The sequence below is a fragment of the Lithobates pipiens genome, unplaced genomic scaffold, assembly GCF_037356315.1.
Source record: "Lithobates pipiens isolate NorthernLeopardFrog02 unplaced genomic scaffold, aLitPip1_a1.2 Scaffold_24, whole genome shotgun sequence".
Lineage (NCBI taxonomy): Eukaryota > Metazoa > Chordata > Amphibia > Anura > Ranidae > Lithobates > Lithobates pipiens.
Genome location: NW_027507786.1, coordinates 9600454 through 9621168, shown reverse-complemented (window position 1 = coordinate 9621168; position 20715 = coordinate 9600454). Strand labels below are relative to the sequence as shown.

Genomic DNA, 20715 nt, shown 5'->3' with positions numbered 1-20715 from the left:
AAGAAAGGAAGGAAGGAAGGACGGACCAAAGAAAGGAAGGAAGGAAGGAAGGAAGGACCAAAGAAAGGAAGGAAGGAAGGACGGACCAAAGAAAGGAAGGAAGGAAGGAAGGAAGGACGGACGGACGGACCAAAGAAAGGAAGGAAGGAAGGAAGGAAGGAAGGAAGGAAGGAAGGACGGACAGACAGACGGGACAGACAGACGGGACGGACAGACGGGACGGACAGACAGACAGACAGACGGGACGGACAGACAGACAGACAGACGGGACGGACAGACAGACAGACAGACGGGACGGACAGACAGACAGACAGACGGGACGGACAGACAGACAGACGGGACGGACAGACAGACAGACAGACAGACGGGACGGACAGACAGACAGACAGACAGACGGGACGGACAGACAGACAGACAGACAGACGGGACGGACAGACAGACAGACAGACAGACGGGACGGACAGACAGACAGACAGACGGGACGGACAGACAGACAGACAGACGGGACGGACAGACAGACAGACAGACAGACGGGACAGACAGACAGACAGACAGACGGGACGGACGGACGAAAAAAAAAAAGAAAGAAAAAAAAGAAAGAAAAAAAAAAAAGTCCACATATTTTTAGTAAAATGTGGTAGAGGAAAAGAATCTTAAAGCAACCTGAAATACAATACGAAAAAAAATAAAAATAAAAATCAATAGAAAACATGATGCATTGAAAATTACAAGCTACATACTTGAACACAAGGCAACACGCAGCGCACTGTTGCTGGTGACACAATAATGTAACCTATCAGAGGGCCCATAATTAGCAGATAAGTTATCAGCTGCATATAGTGAGCATATGGTGACATGGACTCGGAATCTAACAATAGAGCGGTGGCACAGTGAACTGGGAGTCCTGTTTAACAAACTGTCAACACCATTTTTTTTTTTTTTTGAGCACTTGGGCAATGGCAAGGCCTCTTCTATTTGCATTTTCTTTCTTCTACAGGTAAAAGAAAGAGCAACCAGATGTCGGCTTCAGAATTAAGTTGTCCGCTCCGACAGAACTTACTCCTTGCATTGCAACAATCTGGGCAACTGACTCCAGGACTTTGACAGATCTAAAAAAAAAAAAAAAAAAAAAAAAAAAAAGTAAACTGGTCTAGATCAATAATACGCTCGGGGAAGTACGCCGGTGTATCTGGCAAAAAACAAAAAGGGATGCACATTTTTCCCTTCCCTTATCTTTTACTACCTTTAAGGCCCTTTCCCACTGATCAGTCTTTCAGTTAAAGCAAAAAGTGGAAGAAAAAAAAATGCATCCCATTAAATGTTATGGAAGTGGTTTGAGCAGCGGGGAGTTTTTTTTTTTTCCTATAAACTAGTACTCCAAACTGCGGCCTGTGGGCTAGATGCGCCCCTTTGCTTGCCTTATCTGGCCCTTGGGGCATTATTTCTCCCACTGGAGTGAGGCACTATTCCTCCCACTGACACCAATGATGGGGGCACCATTCCTCCCACCAATGATGGGGGCACCATCATTCCCACCAATGATGGGGGCACCATTCCTCCCACCAATGATGGGGGCACTATTCCTCCCACCAATGATGGGGGCACTATGCCTCCCACCAATGATGGGGGCACTATGCCTCTCCCTGACACCAATGATGAGGCACTATGCCTCTCCCTGACACCAATGATGAGGCACTATGCCTCTCCCTGACACCAATGATGAGGCACTATGCCTCTCCCTGACACCAATGATGAGGCACTATGCCTTTCCCTGACACCAATGAGGCACTATGCCTTTCCCTGACACCAATGACGAGGCACTATTTCTCCCACTGATATTAATGATGAGGCACTATTCCTCCCACTGACACTAAAGATGGGACATTATTCTATATTCCCATGGGCATCAGTCTGGTCCCCCTAAGCTCTACAGGGAAGTAAACTAACCCTTTGTTTAGAAAGTTTGGAGACCCCTGCTATAAACGCCCAGCATGCGTGGGGCCTTACAGTGAAACACGGTCACATTCTATAGTGCCCCCCAACCTTGCGGTGCTTCTCCCTTATCTTTTTAATTCATTGTGGCCATGCATGGCTCCCCTTCACAAAGTGCATTGCCATGCATTTGGATTTTGCTAAAAAAAAAAAAAAAAAAAAAAAAAAAAACACACACACAGTGGGGTGGGGGGAAAGTTTATTTATCAACTGTCTTTTTCCAGTACAGAGCGGAACCCGAGGAGCTGCCACTTATTCCCTATGCCCGTTTGTTATTACGAAGGCTACGTCACAATTTTTCAAGTTTGGGTGGCAGACGGCGCTGGACTGGTGCCGCCGGAGGCTGCCTAGCAGCAAGTAACTGCGTGGAGGGGGAATGGGTTGGATCCCAATTGCAGGCAATGGACTCTGTTGGGGGGGGGGGGTTTAGGAGCTGCTACTTTTCTGATAACGACAATGGAAGCGTTACCGTCGGGAACACTTGAGTGATTGGAGAGGAGTGGTCGATGTCCAAAAAAAAAAAAAGTCTCACTTGATAAGATTTCATATAGTTGTTTATTGGAGGATTAAAGTAAAACAAGTAGAGCCAATGCGTTTCGGGAGAATTGCCCCCCCCCCCTCCTTCATGGCTAGTATATAGAGAAAAAGATGCATTTAAAAAATAAAAAAAAAAATAAAAATAAAAAAAACAGATCCAATGCATATAATTTGTACAAAGTGCAAAGCAAAAATCTCTGTTAACTATAGTTTCAAGATACCGCGATTCTATTCAGGTCACCAATATAAAAGGCAGAAAAAACAAAACAAAACAAAAAAACACCTGTAATCTGTCCCAAAAGAAACTCGTGTTCTTTTTCTGAGCTTAGGGCGTTTTTAAGGCGTTATGTTTCAGGTGACGAAAAAAAAAAAAAAAAAAAAAAACGCTCAGAGGTGAACAGGTGCCATTGAAATGAATGGAATTTTGCTTGTTGGGCGTTTTTACAAACTGAGAATGCTCAGGTGTGAATGCAGGCTTAGTCAAAAAAATAAAATAATAAGTTATATTGTGAATGGTGTATAAAAACATATCCACATTGAATTTTAACCATTATCAATACTGGGCCATTTCACCCTCTTCCTGCCCAGGCCAATTTTCAGCTTTCAGTGATGTTGTGCGGTCATGCAACACTGTACCCAATTTTTTTTATTTATTTACTTTTTTTATATAATTTAAAATAGAGCTTTCTTTTGATGGTCTTTGAATCAATGCTGGATTTTTTTTTTTTGTTTTTTGACCACCAAAAAACTTTTTAAAAAGTTTTATAGTTTGTCAGAAAATTTTGGAAATAAGAGCCCTGTTCACACTGGCACCGCTCCGCGTTAGCGGTAAAGTGCCACTGGTTTTGGCGGGGCTTTACCATTGTTTTAGCGCCCCAATTACCAATACACCTCCCCCCCTCCCATGAAGAAATGCCGCTGATTCTGTCAGTGTCAGGCGAGGAGAGACGATAAACGCCATTTTTTTATTTTTTTTTTTTAACATGTGACCAGCTGTGATTGGACACAGGTGATCACATGGGTAAAGAGTCTTTGCCGAGATCAGGGTTGCATAATCATGGCTAAACTGGGCACCGTAATACGACGGCGTCCCAGAACAAGGGCCAACCCACACCGCCGTCACTTGTTTGTGGTTAAATGATATAATATATGGAAAATGATGATATGAAAAACTATGAATAAATCTAAAAAGCAAAAAAAAAAAAAAAAAACGCAAAAAAATTAAATAAAAAACCCCACTGTATATCATTTATAAAAACAAATACAGTAAGTCGAGAGTCACATGTCACAATGACAATCCTATTGCTGGTGAAACTTGATATTGGCAGGAAATCCCCCCTTCCCCCACAAATCCCCTCCCCCCCTCCACTTCACTTCACATGATACTACAGTGCCCAGGGCAGCTGTCCCACTTGCCCACCCCTTGTCCCGGCCCTGCTTAGGAGCTACGGAGAAAGGAGATTCCGTAGCTAGATGGAAATACTGTAAAATGTCAAATCAAATCAGCGATGGAAGTAAAAAAAAAAAAAAAAAAAAAATCACTGCAACAGTGAACTTTGTGTGCAATTTTTTTGTTCTTAGCAGCAAAACCCCTGAAGGCCTCTCAGGGCTGTCAGTGTCAAATGTCACCCGAGATCTGACAGCAGCCACCCTGGTAACTGCCTGGCCTGGGGTGATAACGCTCTAGTCACACCCCTAACTTTCAAAGCCAAGAGCAAAGTCAGGCAAAATGAGCAGAACTAAAATACAGGAGAGCGACTACAACAACCTTCATAAGAAAACTCAAATCTAAGACTTAAAAAAGCGTTAATCAGTTTATTATTAGGGTAAAAATCGGTCTGTATATACAGTAAAGCGTGCTTGTTATACTCACTGTGAAACCTAAGGGGTTAATCCTCTTCTGTGTAAAAAGTCTGTTTGAACCAGTCTTCTCTGATCCTCCCCTTCTTCCACAGTCCCCAACCCCTCTCCTGACAGTATAGAGCAGTGATGGCGAACCTTGGCACCCCCAGATGTTTTGGAACTACATTTCCCATGATGCTCATGCACTCTGCAGTGTAGTGGAGCATCATGGGAAATGTAGTTTCAAAACATCAGGAGTGCCAAGGTTCGCCATCACTGGTATAGAGCCCTAGAAGTCGCTCTGCACATGCTCAGTTTAGTGTGTATTGCTAGAGAGTTTTTTTTTTTTTTTTTTTTTTTTTTTTTTTATCTTCTTGGGAGGGTGCATGTGATCAGCACAGGGCCAATCAACACTGTCCAGACAGATGGTCAGGAATCATGCAGCCTCATAGGACAGTCAGAGGAGAATGAAAACTCCTCCTACAAGCTTTAACCAAACACTGATAGAAGTCACAACACTGCTATATACTGCTGAAAAAAAAAAAAAAAAAAAAAAAAGGTATTTATCAGTTTATATTTACTAAAATAATTGCATTTCCATGTTCTGTGTGCTGTGAGAGACCAGATATAGTGAATGCAAAGTCCTGGGTTTAGTAACTTTAACCACTTAAGGACCGGAAGGGATTTACCCTCTTCATGACCAGGCCATTTTGTGCGATTCGGAACTGCATTAATTTAACTGATAATTACACGGTTGTGCGACACTGTACCCAAACAAAATGTATGTCCCCCCCCACACACACACAGCTTTCTTTTGGTGGTATTTAATCATCTATGTTGTTTTTATTATTTTGCGTTATAAACCAAAAAATAAAAGCGGGGAAAAAAAAACCCTCTGATAATTACGCGGTTGTGCGACACTGTACCCAAACAAAATGTATGCCCCCCCCCCCCACAAATAGAGATTTCTTTTGGTGGTATTTAATCACCTTTTTTATTTTTTGCGTTCTAAACCCCAAAAAAATAAAAAAAATTATATAAAAAAAGCGGGGAAAAAATAAAAAACACAAAAATAAAAGAAAAAGCTACATTTTTTACTATACATTTCTTACTATAATAAATATCCCACCCCAAAAAAATAAAATAAAAAAAAGTCTTCCTCAGTTTAGGCCGATATGCATTTGTCTACATTAAAAAAAATAAAAAATAAACAAAAGGCATATCTTGGTTTGCGCAAAAGTTATAGCGTCCATAAGTTATGGGATAGATTTATGCCATTCTTATTATACATTTTTTAAATGCAAAATTAAGGGAATCCATTGGGGGGGGGGGGGGGGGGGGCAGGTCACCAGAACTAGTGTCCCCATTGGAAGATATCCCCTACTTTTCTGGGGACAACCCAAAATTTGGGATTTTTTTATTTTTTTTTTACTTTCACTCTCAAATACTAAAAAGGAAAAAAAATTGCCTTTAGTTAGATTATTAAATAATAGTATTTATTATTAAAGAATAGTTATAATAATAGTTACATTTTAAAGACGGTTTCCACCCTCTCTTTGGGAGATTTACCTTCACATCCAAACCTGGAGACCGAACAGGAACGGAGAGGAAATCTCTCCAATGCCAAGAAATCTCTTTGCTTGGTCGTCGAACAGAACAGAACAGAACAGAACAGAACAGAACAGAACAGGGGTCTCAAGCTGAAGATAGAAACATAAAAAAAAAAAAAAAAAAAAAGTAAGTGTGACGGCAGAAAAAGACCAAAGTGGTCCATCGAGTCTGCCTTTTTCGGGTTTTTTTTTTTTTTTTTTATCTGTGAATAGATCTAAGTTTGTCCGAAGATTTCACCTTTGACCCAGTTCTGGGGACAATACTAAACATTTTTGGGATCCCCATCGCTTTCCATCTTCGTGAAGATGATCACCAAAGTCAGAGAGGGCAACTGTCCCCAGAGGGGACACAGACATCAAGAATGGCCTCCAGAAAGCCACAAATAGAAGTAGCAGAGAATTTCAGTGTTTGATTTTTTTATTTGTTTTTTAAACAGTTCAAAGGCAAGGAAGCCTTCAAACAAGCTCGCTGGGTCTGGTCACGCGGCTCTCAAACAAAAACAAGTCTCCCTTGATGGATGCCCAGAAGTAACTCGAAGAATGGAACATACAAACAAGGACGTTAAATTTTTTATTTTTTTGAAGCCCTGATGAAGGGGAAGTTTGGTGCCCCCCGAAAGGTGTTGTCTGTCTGATCTAATTGTGAACAAGTAAAAGGCTTTTTGGACCCTTTCATCCCTTCATAAATTTTTTTTTTTTTATTTTTTTTTTTTTTTTTATTTTTTTTTTATGAAGGGATGAAAGGGTCCAAAAAGCCTTTTACTTGTTCACAATTAGATCAGACAGACAACACCTTTCGGGGGGCACCAAACTTCCCCTTCATCAGGGCTTCAAAAAAATATATAAAAAAAAATCCCCCACACACCACACATAAAAAGAAGAGAAAAAAAAATAATGTTAATATAAAAAAGAATACATACTAATATAAAAAAAGAAAAACAATGCCAATATAAAAAAAAAGAGAAAAAAAAATGTGAATATAAAAAATACTAATATAAAAAAAGAAAAAAAAATGCCAATATAAAAAAAAAAAAAAAAAAAAAAAAAAAATATATCATAACCATGAATATATGTATGGACGCAATTTTATTTTTAAAATATCAGGCAACGTCTTTTAGGGGCACTAAAATCCCCCCTTTCACCAGGGCTTCAAGAAGAAAAATTAAAAAAGAAAAAAAAAAAAACCTTCATACCCATGCATATATATATGAATACAAAATTTTGTGCTCATATATGTATGGACATGGTTAAAATCAACCAAACGCATTTTAGGGGCCCCAAAATACCCCTTTCTTCAGGGCTACAAGACGGACCTAAAACAATGGATTCAAAAATAAATAAAATAAAAATAAAACCACACCTTATATCCATATATTTTAAATTCATATTTGTACATATACAAGATTTTTTTTTATATAAATTCTCTTTATTAGCAACATTTGCTATTTTTATGTCTGTCTTGCACCCCCCCGATGTAGGAGGTGTTTTGGTGCCCTCTGAAATGTGTAGGAGGTTAGTGGGCGATTCTATTATGAACAACTGAAGGAGTTTTGGATCTCTTTTCCTTTTGATTTGGCACCCTTGCCTTCATGTTTTCATACAAAAAAAAAAAAAAAAAAAGAAGCCCATCCAGTGTTTCAACACAGCAATAAACAGGATAAATAACCTCCATAGAGGAGCGCCCACTCCAGGAGTGGCTTGGAATAGCTAACTGACTAGGCCATGAATCATGATAAAATTACCTCCATTGTTACATAGTAGGTGACGTCGAAAAAAGACACAAGTCCATCAAGTCCAACCTATGTGTGTGATTATATGTCAGTAAATTATATGTCAGTAAAATTGTGGAGCGCCCGCTGCAGGTGTGACTTGGAATAGCTCTCCGACCAGACGAAAAATCTGTGAAACGCCAAATCACAAGTGAAATGGTCTCCATCATGGAGCTCCCACTGGAGAGGTGGCTTGGAATAGGTCTCCGACTAGGCCATGGACCATTGTGCAGCGCCCACTTCAGGAGTGGCTTGGAATAGCTCTCTGACCAGGCCACCAGCCATAAAAAGGAGTTCCACAGTCTGTAAAACTCCAAAACACAAGATAAAAGGCCCCCCTTCCCCACTGTGGAGCGCCCACTACAGGGGTGGCTTGAAAAAGCTCTCTGACCAGGCCGAAAGCAACACAAGCGTTTAACTCAAACTGTAAACTCCAAAAAGCACAGGAAAAATGGCCTCAAATCATGGAGCATCCAGTGTGGAGGCGTCTCGGAAAAAGCTCCCCGACTAGACAACGAGCCACGAAAGCATTAAAGTCAACCTGTAAACTCCAAAACACAGCATAAAATGCCCCTCCCCCTGTTGTAGAGCGCCCACTGCAGGGGGGGGGGGGGCTTGGAATAGCCCTCCAACTCTTTCATGTCTCGCATGTGGTCAAACCACTCCTGAAGTGGGCGCTGACACAACAAGGGAAGAGGAAGGGGTCATTTCCAAAACACGAGATGAATGTCCCCACATTGTGGAGCGCCCACTACAGGAGTGGGTTTGGAATAGCTCTCTGACCGGGCTAAAAGCCACGCAAGAATTTAACTCAACCTGTAAAAGCAACTCTAAAAAGCACAAGATAAACAGCCTCCGCCACGGAGCACCCACTGCAGGTGCGGTGTGGCATATCTCGGTGATCAACAATTTTCATGGCTTGCGGACTAAACTCAACCTGTAAAGCTCCAAAAGCACAGGGATAATAATGACCTCCACTGTGCAGCGCCCACTGCAGAGGTGGCTTTGAATAGCCCTCCAGCTCTTTCATGTCTCGTATGTGGTCAGAGAGCTATTCCAAACCACTCCTGAAGTGGGCGCTGGCACAACGGAAGTAAAATTTATCCTAGGTTTTGGAATTTACAGGTTGAGTGCAACTTTTTACATGGCTTGTGCCCCGGTCAAACTCAACCTGCAGAACTCCAAAAGCAAAAAAAAGGATAAAAAACGACCTCTAAAATGTGCAGCGCCCACTTCAGGAGTGGTTTGGAATAGCTCTCCAATTAGGATGCAAGCTATAAAAAAAAAAAAAAAAAAAGTGGTCATTTCCAAAACACAAGATGAATGTCCCCACACTGTGGAGCACCCACCACAGGGGTGGGTTTGGAATAGCTCTCTGACCGGGCTAAAAGCCACGCAAGAATTTAACTCAAACCTGTGAACTCTAAAAGCTCAGCCACGGAGCACCCACTGCAGGGGCGGCGTGGCATATCTCGGCGATTAACACTTTTCATGGCTCACGGCCTAAACTCAACCCGTAAAGCTCCAAAAGCACAGGATAAAAAAAAAAAAAAAAAAAAAAAAAAAAATGGCCTCCACTGTGCAGCGCCCACTTCAGGAATGGCTGGGAATAGCCCTCTGACCAGGCCACCAGCCATTAAAGAGTTACTTAGCCTATAAATTCAAAAACACACAGGGGAGTGCCCACTGGAATATTTTTTGGAATAGCTCTCTGACCAGGACACAAGTCGGAGCCATGAAAGAGTTACACTCAGTCTGTAAACTCCACAGCAAGCTTGCCAGGCAGAAGAAGTGCATCCAAATCCACAACAACAATTACAGCGATTGTCTTGCAAGACAGAACGTTTGAGTCACAATGCTCACAAGAGCCTGGCAGCAGAACCCCCCACCCCCCCCCCTGCCTATTTAGTGTATGGCGATTTATCACTTCAAGCTTCTTGACGATTTTTGTTTGTCTGCCACGGATCTGCACAACCCAAAAAAACGTCTTTAAAAACGTCGCCCCTTCCCACGGAGAACCCACCCACAAAAAAGGTTAACTACTTACAGATGACAAAAAAAATAAAAAATAAATAAAGGGAAGAACACTAAAGCAACTCTGTTACTTTTCGCAGAGCTAAATATTTATGAGGGGGGGGGGGGTGGACTACGCAACAAAGTTGCAGGCAAAGATGGTGTGCCACAGTCCATGGACTGCAGGAAACCGCATGGAACAGAGAGTCCTTCCACGGCGAGCCCTCTGCATGCTGCGGCCATGAAAGGGTTCACAGATTTAGCCGTCCTGCTGTAGTTTTGGCTCCACACAATGAGCCGCCTGCCTGGGGGGGGGGGGGGGGGGACGCTTGCTTAAGAACACCTGGCAATTTTTTCTTTTTTTTCGTAATTCCTGCTGTCTTTAAGTGCCAGCAGAAATCAAGTCATTTTTATATGTTCACTGCCATCTCTATAAAAGAAACATAAAAAACTATAAAAGAAACAGAGAAGGAGAAAAAAAATAAAAAAAAGAAAGGAAAAGAAAAGGAAGGATACAAAAAGCTACAAATAGTAGCCATGAATTACACAGCCCAGTATCAAACAATACACATTATCGCTGCAGTTAGCACTTGTAGTCAATATTAAATGAAATAATTTCTCCATCTAGTCCCAGAGTAGACCTGACCAACAGATCCCAGATTCAAGGCCAGTCTTTTTTTTTTTTTTTTTTTTTGGTGCTCCCCCTCCCCCCAACGAAGATTGACATTTCTTCAGAGATGCCATTCTTTACAGGACATGATGCCTCCAATGATACTTGAAGAAAAACGAAGAACGGCTGCACAACCAAAAAAAAAGCCTTTATCGAAGTCGCCGTGATATCACCAAGGACACCAGAAAGCAGTCATGTAGACGCGTTTCACACATAGATCTTGTGCTTAGTCAATACCAGAATACAATCAGATAGACGCGTTTCACACGGACATCTTGTGCTTAATGACACCAGAATGCAGTCACGTAGACGCGTTTCACACATAGATCTTGTGCTTAATGACACCAGAATGCAGTCACGTAGACGCGTTTCACACATAGATCTTGTGCTTAGTCAATACCAGAATACAGTCACATAGACGCGTTTCACACGGACATCTTGTGCTTAATCAATGACACCAGAAAGCAATCACGTAGACGCGTTTCACACACACTCCTTGTGCTTAATGATTAAGCACACAATGTATGACCGTTTGCTGGTGTCCTTGGTGTCATCACGGTGACTTTGATAAAGGCATTTGGAACCTTTGGATGTGCACCCGTTTTTTTTTTTTGTTTTTTTTTTTAAATCGTTACGTTTCTGGCCGATACCGATACTTTGAAATATGTGAATATCAGCCCTCCCGATAATCGGACGACCCCTACAGGAAAGAGTCAAAAGCGGACAGTGCAGTCTGAAGTCAGTCTATTCGATTGAAAATTAGATGGAGGAGGAAGGAAAAGGAAAAAAAAAAAAAAAAAAAAAAAAAGAAGGACTTGTCATCCTAACCTTCAGAGCTGTGCATTTCTATTGGTGCACACAGTGTAGGGAAGACACACCCCTAGTCCCTGCATACAAGTGTGGCTCCATAGGACACTGCAAGAGAAAGGAGCCACCCCGACACAGGAATCCTGGGGCAGCGGTCACAGCCAACTTAATCCCCTGACACCAGCCACGCGCATGCATGCACCCCTGGTAAAACAACCTACCGTGCTGAGTGCACTCTCAGCTCAGTAGACGGCGGGTACCCAAAAGCTCCTGATGCATACTTGCTATATATATATACATACATATATACACACACACACGAATGGAGCCATCTTTCATTGAAAAAATAATCCCCGGTGAACCTTTGATGACGGATCATTTTTGGGGAACGTTCTCCTGTGTTGTCACCTTGTCAGACGGGCTTCCCGAGGACAAATCTGCAGCTTTTATTAAAATAATCCCCGTTGATGCCACCATGATAATGCCTGGTGATCCTGCCAGGATGGTTTTATATTTTCAGGCACTTCCTGTTATAGGGTGAGAACGCTCTGTCCTGCTCTCTGAACAGCTCTCCCGTGTTGTCACGCTGTCATACGGGGCTTCCGAAGAGAAATCTGCAACTTTCATAGAAATACATTTTTGGAGTAATCCTGATCTAATGGGCACTTCAGTCAGGCACTTCCTGTTCTAGGGTGACAACACTGTCCCCACCTCTCAAAATGTTCTCTTGCGTTGTCACCCCGCCGTATGAGCTTCCAAAAATAAATCTGCAACTTTCATTGAAATAACGATCCCTGGTAGACATGTGCACCAAAAAAAAATAAAAAAAATAAATTCATTTTCATTTAATTTTATTTATTTGCTTTTTTTCGGAAATTCTGATTTTGAATTTCCAGAAATTCAAAACTCTGGGAAAAAAAAAAAAATATATATATATCAGTCAAATTTGAAACAACTATTAAATTATAGGTATTGGAATTTTCTTTCAAGTTTGGCTGTTGGGCATTCTTTATTTCAGATAATTCGTAACTTCAGATAAATTTGTATTCTTTACATTCACCAACAGCCAAATTTGAAAGGAAATGCCAATACCTATAATATTTAATATTTCAGATTTTCATTATTTTCAATTTTCAGAATTTCGTTCTCTTCAGATTTTTAAAATTTCAAATTTTAAAATTTATGAAATTTCGGAATTTCAGATTTTTGGAATTTCCGAAATTAACAAAATTTGTTAAAACTCCTTAAAAAAAAAAATGAATTGGGAACTAAACAAATTCCACATGTCTATTCCCTGGTGATCCTGCCATGGATGGTTCATGCTCAGGCGCTTCCTGTTATAGGGTGACAACGCTCTGTCCTGGTTTCCATACAGTTCTCCAGTGTTGTCACCCTGTCATATGAGGCTTCCGATGAGAAATCTGCTACTTTCATAGAAATAATAATAATCCGTTGGTAAACCTTGCATGGTGGCTCATGTTTGGGCACTTCCTGTGACTGAACCTCCTGCATTGTCATCTTGTCACACGGGCTTCCAATAAGAAATCTGCAACTTCCTTTAAAATAATCCCTGGAGATCCTGCCATGATGGTTCACGTTTAGGCACTTCCAAAATGTATTGGGTGACAACGCTCTGTCCCCATCTCTCAAAAAGTTCTCCTGCGTTGTCACCTCCGCCACATGAGCTTCCAATAATAAATCAGGAACTTTAATTGAAATGATGATGCTTTTACAGTGGTTCATGTTCAGGTGCTTCCTGTTATAGGGTGACAATGCTCTGTCCTCGTCTCTCAACTGTTCTCCTGCGTTGTCACCCTTTCTCACATGAGCTTCCAATAAGAAATCTGGGAATTCCATTGAAATAATCGCCTAGTGATCCTGCCATTGAGGTTCAGGCACTTCCCGATATAGGGTGACAACGCTCTGTGCTCCATTTCTCAACTATTTTATGTTCTCACCTTTTCACAATGGCTTCCAATAATAAACCTGCTACTTAAAACTAAAATAGCCCCCCCCCCCCCCCATCCCGGTGATCCTCCCACAATTACGTTTGGGCACTTCCTGTTATAGGGTGACAACGCTCTATCCCGGTCTATCAACTGTTCTCCTGCATGGTCACCCCGTCACACAGGCTTCCAATAAGAAAAATCAGGCACTTCCTGTTGGACAGAGTTGTCACCCTATAAACAGGAAGTGCCTGAACATGAACCATCATAAACAGGATTACCAGGAATTATTTCAATGAAAGTTGCAGATGAAGCCCATGCGATGCTGCTATGATGATCCTGCAATGATGGTTTGTTCCTGTTATAGGGTGACAACACTCCATTCCAGTCTCTGAACTGTTTCTCCTGCGTTGTCACCCTATAACAGGAAGTGTCCAAGCAAACCATCATGGCAGGATCACCAGGGATTATTTCAATGAAAGATGCAGATTTCTTCTCGGAAGTCTATATGACGCAGTGACAACATTTGAGGGACATGGGGCAACAACGCTCTGTTCCTGTCTCTCAAATGTTCTATGTTGTCACCCTGTCATAAAGACTTCCGAGAAGAAAGCTGCATCTTTCATTAAAATAATTCCTGGTGATGCCGCTATGATGATTTCCTGGTGATCCTGCCATGGTGGTTTGCTTGGACACTTCCTGTTATAGGACAACACAGGAGATTTGCAATGTTGCTACAGGAGTCTGCAGCAGTGAGATGCAACAAAAGTATTTATTCAAACTCATTAGGTAATATAAAACCTATTTCTTTTAACTGTAGAGTGCAAAATCTGGTGCAGCTGTGCAAAGTAACCAATCAGCTTCCAGGTTTTTAATTCTCAAAATAATAAATTGAACAAACTGATGTTAGAAGCTGATTGGCTGCCATGCACAGCTGCACCCGGATCCTGCACTCTCCAGTTCGCTTAAATATTTTAGGGTTGATTTACTAAAATTAAAAGCGTCAGTTAGCCCTCGTTCGTACTTGAGCGTTCAAAGTCACATGACAAGTCATGCCCCTACATAGGGCAATGGAACCGTTCTAAATCGGTGCGACTCAAGTCGCTCAGACTTAGAAAAAGGTTTCTGCATTACTTTTGGTGCGACTTCAGCGTGACCGGTGTAGTGTCATATTTTGCTCCCCATCATAGAATGCTCCAGAAGTGCCGTTGCGGCCAGAAATTTTGCACTGCGCATGTGCGATGCGTTCCAGAGGTTTTCTGACAACGTAGTTCAGTGAAACCGTCAGATAATGTCATGGGAGTGAGGGGAGGTAATCGTGACATTAACTTTAGACAGAGCAGAGAGAGAGCGGGTAACTGTGGCTCAGGGAGCGGATTACCTCCCTTCACTTCTCTAATATTATCTGACGGTTTCACTGGTCTTCATTGGTCGCAAATCATTTGGAACGCATGGAGCAAGCGTTTGGAACGCATCGCGCATGCACAGTGCTAAATTTCTGGCCGCAACATCACTTCTGGAGCATTCTATGATGGGGAGCAAAATATGACACTACACCGGCACTGACCTCCGTCAACCACTTTAAGGACCAAGCTTCTTTCTGAGATTTGTTGTTTACAAGTTAAACATGAGATCAAAAAGACCTCAGATCTCATATTTACACTAAAATGCAAAAAAAATAAAAATAAAAAAAAAATAAAAAGGAAGGTCATAATAAAAAAAAAAAAAAAAAAAAAGTCCCTTTAAGAGCTATGGGTGGAAGTGACATTTTGACGTCGCTTCCGCCCAGCAATGGTATGGAGATCTTGCCATCTTCCCCTCACTCGGCAAGGGAGAAGATCTGATCACCGCTGCCCCCAATGGCTCCGGTAAGTGGCGGAGGGCACCAGAGCGCGGCAGGAGGAGGGGGGGGGGGGGGGGGGCTAGACAAGTGATCTTGCAGCAAATCCGCTGCAGATACCACTATTAATCGGAAACAGGACCGCCGGCCGAAGAAGAGGATACTGGGGCAGCTAGCTGCCTCCATAACAACGATATTCCACTTCAAAGTTAGGGTGTATATCGGCTTGCGGCGGTCCGGAAGTGGTTTGCAAGCCATGAAGTTGCGCAGGGATGGCGGATTCAAAGCCGCCGTGAAGTTGCGCAGGGATGGCGGATTCAAAGCCGCCATGAAGCCGCGGCAGAGTCAACAAGGGTTTACATCAACTTTACGGTATTCACCTGAAGCAGGTCATCTAAAAATGACAAAAAAAAAAAAAGAAGGGCAACGCAATCTATTTATGGAGCTTTTTAAAATCGTTAGAAAAGAATTGAGCCTTAAATAAAATAAATTAAAGAAAAAAGACATTAAAGAGATCTGGGCGCCTGTGAATAGACTGTGGGGATTTTATCAGCACTTGGTGGGTCTGGTTTCTCAAAGACAGAAAAGGACAGATATTTTATCACCCACCTTCAGCTCCAAGTAATGCTCTGCCCTCCTTTTTTCCTTTCCATCTTTCCGGAAAAAAAAAAAAAAAAAAAAAAAAAAGTACACTCAAGGCTTGTTGAATGCTTTCAGACATTCCATTCAGAACTCGGCCAGCCAGTCAATAGATGTAACCAGTAAAATAATTGGCATTTTTTTCAAAAGCCAAAACAGCCAAGAGAGAGAGAAAAAGCAAAATCCACCGGTGACATCCTGCAGTACATTGCGAGATTTTATCCTCTCATAAAAAAAAAAAAAAAAAAAAAAAAAAGTTCCAATAAATAGAAACTGAGTCGCAGTATTAGAAACATTGAAATGTAGATCAGCTCCTGCATTTTTGGATTTTTAAGCCTCTTGACATTCATTAATTCAGCGGCTGTTTTGCATTCCACAGAAAGTGGTGGAGAACCCAATGCCAGGCTGATAGAGCATCCTTTGAGGTAGGAATTGGAGGAAAAAAATAAAAAAAATAAAAAGGAAGAAGAGGGAGGGAGGGATGTACTATTACAAGTACATAAAAAAATAAAATAAAAAAAAAAAGATGAAAACAAAAAACACTGGGCATAATATACCCTGGCCTAAAAAAAAAGGCCAAATTCAGACAACCCACTTCCTCCATCTAAATTCTCATTTACAAGTCAAATATAAAATGTATTAACTTTACATATTATTTACTTCAAAATCGAGTCAGAGAAGTTTGATGAAAAGCAGAATCCTACAGTTTTTTTTTTTTTTTTTTTTTTTTTTTAATAAACACCCAACCACACACGGAGACAAAATAAAGCGAGAAAGAGTGAGCGAGCACAAGAGTGAGCTAGAGAAAGAAGGGGGATAGCAAGCGAGCAAAAGAAAGGGGGATAGCAAGCAAGCAAGCGAAAAAGGGAGGAGAGCAAGCAAGGGAGAAAGAGCGCAAGAGCGAAATCTTTTTTTGGTATGCAGTACTCCCTAATGTCATCTGTAGGTGGCAACTGAAAAAAAATAACACTTTGTTTACATTATGCTACTTTTGGATTTATTCTATCAATTTGAGAAACATGTGATACTTTCTTTTCATTTGTATCAACAATTACATCCTTTAGGACAGGCTTCCAAGGGTTTACCCTTCTTCTCAGTCCAAGCAGTACTGCTCAGACAGAAAAGTAAAATAATAAAAATATTTCAACTGATCCATCCCAATAGCAACACGCAAACATGTCACCTGTTTACAGTTGTGATCAAGGACATGCAACTGCGTTGTGGCAAGTGCAGGAATGCAGCTACAACCACCTGAAGACTTCTGAAAATGATGAGTCTCCAGACAGATCCCAAAATGTCTAAAAGGCTCACATACAATGTAACATTGCGATAGTCATATACGTAATAAGAGGACTGCCCTATAATCCAACAGCTTGCTGTTTTTTTTTTTTTTAGTGTTACTGCTCACTCGGTGAATGTGTAAAAAAAAAAAAAAAAAAAATAATAAAAAAAAATCATCCTCAGAACGCAATCGTAGTGAAACTTGGCATGGAGAGGATATAGGACAGCAACATTCTCAACACACAAATTACTTGGCAAAATCAATTTGTCTTTGTGTCAGTATAAAAACCCCTTTCAAAGTAAAAGCAGATTTCTGTATAGAGGGTTGCCCAACCCTTCAGGCAATGTGCTTATGGGATTTACAGCGAATTATTTCATCATTAAAATAGCCTTCAGCCTCTCGCGGGAAAAGCCAGCACCAGACAGACAATCTAACTACTGGTTCTGTATCCTTAAATACATCACACGCCGCCAAAATTACCCATACCTGGCAGATTAATAAACACACACAAAACACAATCACCAGGATGGACAAGCGAATGCCCAGAGGACACACCATTTACATGTAAAATATTGCCAAAATAAATAAGATTTAACCTTTGCAAATATTCACACATCCCGAACTCTAAGCACCGACTTAAAGGACAGTCTAAAATGTTCTATTTACCAAAAGCACACAGCTTTTAGCAGACGGAGTAAAGACAAGTTGTACCCCTCCTTTCTTGTTCCAAATTTATAAAATTAGAAGGGCCTGAACCCCATCTGAAGCCTGACTTTTTCAAGAACCCGCCTGCAGGAGCCAGAATTTGTATTTTTAAAATGACTTTTTATTTTTTATTTTATTTTTTTATTTTAAAAGAACCCAGAATTTTTTGTTTTCAGGAAACATGCCTGCAGGAGACAGAATTTGTATTTATGAACCCACCTGCAGAAGCCAGAATTTTTTTATTTCCCCCCCCCAAGAATGCACTTGCAGGAGCCAGATTTTTTTTATTCATTTTTTTTGTTATTTTTTTTATTTTTAGTTTTTTTTAAGAACCCACCTGCAGGAGCCAGAATTTATTTAGAATCTGTGCGCTCACCCCTAAATCTACAAAATAAATCATAAAAAAAAAAAAAAAAAAAAAAAAATGTATATATATATATATAAATATAAATATAAATAATTATTTTTTTTTTTTTTCTTAAGATCACAAAACTTCCAACCAGAGAAAAAAAAAAAAAAAAAAAAACGACCAGCCCCCCCGCCCACTCAACCACACTTTGAGGGCATAACACAAAGCTTGCAAACAGCCATAACAACTGCTCCACGCAGAAGCACAACCAAAGAACTCTCAAGTCAATCCCATAAATAGGAGCGTATTCTAAGCTATAATAATTCAGCAGCATTTAAAGGTGACATTTTTATTTTCTTTGGGTTTCAAATCTTGCAGTCTGAATAGAGAACCTACCAACTAATGCAAACATTTATGTACAAACGAAAGTAAAAAAAGAAAAAAGGGAGGCCTTATCTTGCTTTATTGTCATTTTTATGCAATGAAGAAATTACAGAATAAGCATGGCGAACCGTACTCAAATAATGTTCTAAACTTCAAGGGTGGGGGGGGGGGGGCTATGCAGACAAGAAATACCCTAATATGTTTTGCACATGACAATTATATAGCAAAAATGCATTAAGGGTTGTCTAGGGGGGGAAAAAAATAAAATAAAAATAAAGTCACTGCATGTCACCAAAAGGTAAACAAACAAAAAAAAAAAAAAAATAGGGGAAGGAAGAAAAGCAAAGCTATTGGGAATGACTGCCTTTGATTTGACAAGAACAGTGAAAAGGCCTTGTGGTGAAATAACTAGGTTGGTTAGTTAGAAATGAGAGGCACCCAAGGGGAAAAAAATAAAAAAATAATAAAAAAAAAAAAAATATATAATAAAAAAATAAAACAAAAAACATGTTGCTCAAAAAATAAATAATAAGCGTTCCAGTGTTTTTTGTTTTTTTTCCTTTTCCCCCCTCCCTTGGGACTGTCATGCCTTTGTTTTGTACTACGAGTGTGCTTGAGTGGGTACATGACTGCAGAATATGTTTGCACTTCACAAATAAAAGCACAGATGATCACACACATCACCAAGGCAGCAGCCTATGCCGAGATGTGTACCTCTAGAAAACAGACCACGCCGGGGAGCAACAGATGGGGAAAGAGGTGGCGGCCCTGGCGTGGGTTTTTTTATTTTTATTTTATATACATTTTTTTTTTTTTTCCTACCAGAAGGGAAGTTTGCTGGGAGAAATCCTTTCGTGTTTGCAACGAGCGTTCTCCACAGGATGGGATTCCGCTGACTCCAGACACTTTCCCACTTGAACTTGGAGAGGAGCTGAAGCCCTGGAAGAAGGGGGGAAAGAAAACATCTTTAACTTTCATGTTTCCCCCTGCAAGCTAAAGAGTGCACATTATCCAGACTAAGGGGGGGGGGGGGGGGGGAGACTTGTCTGCTGCAGGGGGCTGGTTTCCCTTTCCAAAGGCAGATCAGGCGTTGCTAAGTTCTTCCTTCTTCAGGAAAAATTTGAAAAATTTCTTTTTTTTTTTTTTTTTTATGTCAGAGCTGCTGAGTGAGTGAGTCAGGCAGGAGCCTCAGATCGCTTCACAAGTGCCTCCAACGAGCAGCTCGCTCTCCTTTGTCACTTCTGGAGGTGCACCCCCAAGACAACACAGGCTATCAGGAGATTCTGGGGGAGAACGGGGAAAAAAAAAAATGCACCCTGGTTGGTGCCTCAAGACTGAAAGCCTCAGGAGCTCCGTGGATTATACCCTGGGACTGCAAACTCCGGCTCTTCGCCTACTGTACTGCTAGATTGTCAAACCCCATGATGCTGTGACTGATACCCCAAAACATAAGAAGCCATACGTCTGTGGACTACAAAGCTTCATAACTCTTCATAGGCTGAATTAGATAACAGCAAGCCCTCCTGGGAGCCAAAAACTGTACCTGAAGACGTCAAAAAACCCCAGAAGCCAAAAGCACTGTTTATGGAGACTGCAAAGCCTCCTGTGATCCAAAGACTGTACCTTAAAAACTTGAAAAACCCCGGCAGGACTGTACCTGGAGACTACAAAGACCCAAAAATCTAAGGACAGTACCTGACAACTGCAAAGACCCTTAAGTCCAAGACTGTGTCTGAAGACTGCAAAAAATAAATAAAAAAAAAAAACACAGGAGTCCAAGGACCGTTACCTGATGACTGTAAAGACCCAGAAGTCCACCCCTTGCACCCCAAAACTGTAAAGCTCTAGAATTCCAATGTCCATGTCTAAGGGAAGCAACACCTCCAGGGCACCATGACCTATGCCCCCATGTAGGAACTTAAAAAAAAAAACTGGAAGAAATGGAAGTATTGAGGATACTGCACCCCTACACGTCATGCACCCCACCACATCTCCACAGAGAAACTCTATATATAAACAGTGCTCTACTTTCTACAAAAATGTACCACAACCTGAACCCTTCAACTTACGCGTTTTGGAATGACAGGCTCTCTCAAGACTGCAAAGCTCCATGAAGAATACAGTAACAAGGTGCTGGAACTACAAGCCCTGTATCCGATTCTGCAGCACAACTCCATGGACTGCACCCCGACTCTACCCCCCTCTATCCCAACATGTACCCCAAGACTGCCGTATAGGACTGTACACTACTGGTTTAGGTCAAAGCAGTAACTTCATAAATCTGAAGCTCAAAGTTGCACAACCCCCCCCGGAAAAAAAATAAAATCAAA

The 20715-nt window shown here is 41.2% G+C and overlaps 1 protein-coding gene across 3 annotated transcripts in view; it reads right to left on the bottom strand.

Annotated features, from left to right (window-relative positions):
- Positions 1 to 20715, bottom strand: part of TEAD1 (TEA domain transcription factor 1) — a 244540-nt gene that overhangs the window by 220611 nt on the left and 3214 nt on the right. For 2 of the 3 annotated variants that reach the window (XM_077453592.1, XM_077453593.1), the window contains exon 2: positions 19208 to 19324. The gene's annotated coding sequence lies outside the window, so the exon portion shown is untranslated. Of the gene's footprint in view, positions 1 to 19207; positions 19325 to 20715 lie in introns of those variants that run through there. The other variant, XM_077453591.1, reaches the window with a different exon arrangement.